Below are 3,864 nucleotides of genomic sequence, written 5' to 3' on the forward strand. Positions count from 1 at the left end.
ACTTTTGCATTATTGGTGTGAATGCAAACTGGTGCAGCCGCTCTGGAAAACAGTGTGGAGGTTCCTCAAAAAATTAAAAATAGAACTACCCTATGACCCAGCAATTGCACTACTAAGTATTTACTTGAAGGATATGAAAATACCGATTTGAATGGGCCCAGGCACCCCAATGTTTATAAGCAGTATTATCAATGATAGCCATAGTATGGAAACAGCCCAAATGTTCATCAACTGATGAATGGACAAAGAAGATGTGATACACACACACACACACACACACACACACACACACACAATGGAATATTCACTCAGCCATCAAAAAGAATGAAATCTTGCCATTTTCAACAATGTGGTTGGAACTAGAGTGTATTATGCTAAAGGAAATAAGTCAGAGAAAGACAACTATCATATGATTTCACTCATCCGTGGAATTTAAGAAACAAAGCAGATGAACATAGGGGAAGGAAAGGAAAAATAAGATAAAAATAGAGAGGCAGACAACCATAAGAGACTCTTAAATACAGAGAACAAAGGGTTCTGAGGGTTGCTGGAGGGGACATGGGGGGGGGATGGGCTAAATGGGTGATGAGCACTAAGGGGGACACCTGTTGGGAGGAATGCTGGGTATTGTATGTAAGTGATGAATCACTGAGTTCTACTCCTGAAACCAACACTACACTGTATGTTAACTAACTTGAATTTAAACAAATAAACTCAAACAATTTACTTATCTCTGAATAAAATCAATGCTCTGGGAAAATGAACTATTTTTACTGCAGCTTCTTGTACTCCCTGACCCACTGCCCTGTACCCTGGGGGTGAGAAGCATGCTTTTTAGGACATCAGACCCATACACAGGCACCACATTCAGGGGTGCCATCCTGAAGCGAGTCTCTAACATGCTTGCATTGCCACACCCTTGATACCAAAACACTCCCCTGGGTTTGTCCTATGCTGTGCTGGCCACACACTGATCCAGACTGACCCATAGGATCATCCTTTCTCCTCTGGGTTCGTCCTGGTTCCTCTAGCAGGATTTGGAGATAGAGTGCCTGTAACACTATTCCCCAAATGTCTAAGGACAGTGGCTCTAAACCTTTTTGCAGTCTCCTTCACAGGGAATGGGCAGGGCCGGGCAACAGAAGCATGAGATCCTGAGGTGGCTGGAAAACAACTAGTAACATGGATACTTAAGGAACTAATTACCCAAAGGGCTAATGACTATCCTTGTGACTCCCTTGGTGGGCTTTAGCACTATGCCCCACCTTGCTTTCCCTGACACAGCTGCTCCATCTATACAAGGAAACTAGGAATCCAGACTGCTTATCTGATGAGGTAGAAACTGGGCGATCCGAAGTCCATCGTAGGTTTGTTGTGGATTCAGTATACCAATGGTTTTTAAATAAAAAAAAAAAAAATGCAACCCGTTTATCTATTCATCCATGCATTGATGAACTTTTATCCACTCAACATGTCTTTATAGAGAACCTACTATGCACCAGGCACCCTATGAGGTACTGGAGGTATAATGGTGACCAAGAAGGACATGGTCTGGCCCCTGTAGAACTTGCAAATGCGAAGCCCCCACATGCCACTTTCTCCTCTCTTCCTCAGCTACCTGCGGAGGTGGGCAGCCAGCTCCTACTTGGCATCATGGCCACTCTCGGACCTCTGGTGAAGTCCAAGATTGTGCAACAGAGGGCCAAGAAGTTCATCTGGTGCCTTTCAGACTGATATGTCAAAATTCAGTGCAACCGGTGGAAACCCAGAGGCATTGACAACATGGTATGCAGAAGATTCAAGGGTCAGATCTTAATGCCCAACACTGGTTACAGGACCAATAAGAAAACAAAGCACAGGCTGTCCAGTGGCTTCCAGAAGTTCCTAGTTCACAATGTCAAGGAGGTTGAAGTGCTGCTGATGTGTAGCAAATCTTACTGTACAGAGATTGCTCACAGTATCTCCTCCAAGAACCACAAAGCTACTGTAGAAAGAGCAGCCTAGCTGGCCATCAGAGCCACCAATCCCAATGCCAGCCTGCGCAGCAAAGAAATTGAAGAGACAGACAGCTTATGTGCATGTAATATTTGTGTTAATAAAACCATAAAACTACCAAAAAAAAAAAAGAACTTGCAAATGGGAAACAGATTTACATGAATAATCTCCAAGGAAGTGATTGAAAGAAACACAGATGGGGCAGGCCCAGGTCCTTCTGCCTTTGACTGCTCCTGCTCTGGAATGTTCTGTCCAAAAGCATAGGTACACAAATAACAGGTTCTGGACTAAGTCAGAGGTAATGGCGGGTTTACCATCTGAAGCTCCTCTTAGAAAGGTAAGAAACATAAAACAAAATCTCCATCCACGTCCCCTCACATGCCCAAGTGCCCTAGGACAATGGTGTGTGAACACACTTGAGAGGACGACATTCAGAGTCTCACCGGATTCTCATTTCAGAGCTGTGACCCTAAGTGGCACATTGACATTAAGTCCCCCATTTCACAGATACGGAACCCGAGGCCTCAGAGAAGCGAAGCAGCCCGTTGAAACTCACCTGGCCAGGATGGGACCAAGATGGGGTGACTAAGGCGGTGGGGAAGAGTAGGGCCCAGGGCATGACTCTTGCTTCATTTTCTTAAAGTTTATGTATTTTGAGAGAGAGAGAGAGAGAGGAGACAGACAATCCCAAGCAGGCTCCGTGCTATCAGCACAGAGCCTAGTGCGAGGCTTGAACTCATGACTCACAAGATCATGACCTGAGCCGAAATCAAGAGTCAGACACTCAACTGACTGAGCCACCCAGGTGCCCCATGATTCTTGCCTCTAATGAGCAGTGCTGGGTTGGAGGCCTCCAGTAACTTGCCAGACAGACCCCCTACCCCATGGTTCTGGAGACACTGGCCACTGCTCCTTATCTTTCCTCCCCATGACATGTGCAGATCTGATGGCTCTAATGCAGAAAAACTCTGGACTCTAGAACTCAGCTAAGAGTTGGTGGGACAATGAAAACATGGGCTTTGAAATATACCCAAACAACCCACAGCCCTGTCCTCTCCTCCCCAAAGATTGACCAATGACCCCTACACCAGTGACTGAATTGTTTCTAAGAAACCTTGTGTGGCTTTGGCTACTGACTGACAAAAGATTGTCACACTTTTCCACCCTTCACCTTTGGGGCATCTTCACTAAACATGCACTGACATTTAAAGCGGAATTCAACCAAATTTGGACTAAGTTTGGTTGTATAGCTAATCATGTTTAGAGTCACCTTCCTGTGACATTAAGGCCTCCAGGAGAGTCACTGAAAAGCCTGTGAGGTCTGCTAATTCCATTGCGAGTAAGGAATGTGTTTATTCTTCCATGGGGCAAAGATCCCCCACTCAACGTGACGCTGCCACATTGTGTAACCAGGAACATGGGTTGTTGCTGATGTAAACAAATGGCCAGGGGCAGACCTGCCAGGAGCCCAGTCTCCCTTTTCCCAGAGGTGTTTCTTATGAATGGTTGTACCCAGTGAAGCAATTTCCTGCCTTGTAAACTTCTGCCCAGCAAACCACATCTCCTATCTATCGCTGCCTGGCTCTGGGTCATAAAGCAATTCCCCAGACACCAATTTGCACCCGATCAAGAGTCCTTGAGTAACAAGAAAATTACCCTCCACCTGCGGACATAATGACACTTTGCAAGGCTAGTGGCTTTGCAGTTTCTGAACGTAAACATCACATGCCTTACCCCACGCCTTACCTCTGCTCATCTGAGATGTGGGGCCCACATATTTGATTCTCAGACTCTGGTCCACTCCTCAGAGGCACCAGCTGGCTAGTGACCCATTACCTTGACCTGAGGACCCTGCAGCCTGTCAGATCA

The 3,864-nt window shown here is 46.0% G+C and overlaps 1 pseudogene; it reads left to right on the plus strand.

The window, feature by feature from the left end:
• Positions 1-1,653: 1,653 nt before the first annotated feature.
• On the plus strand, positions 1,654-2,636 carry LOC109251804 (60S ribosomal protein L32-like; annotated as a pseudogene).
• Positions 2,637-3,864: the final 1,228 nt, after the last annotated feature.

Source organism: Panthera pardus, unplaced genomic scaffold (assembly GCF_024362965.1).
Source record: "Panthera pardus isolate Hobbes unplaced genomic scaffold, ASM2436296v1 HiC_scaffold_3, whole genome shotgun sequence".
NCBI classification, from domain to species: Eukaryota; Metazoa; Chordata; class Mammalia; order Carnivora; family Felidae; genus Panthera; species Panthera pardus.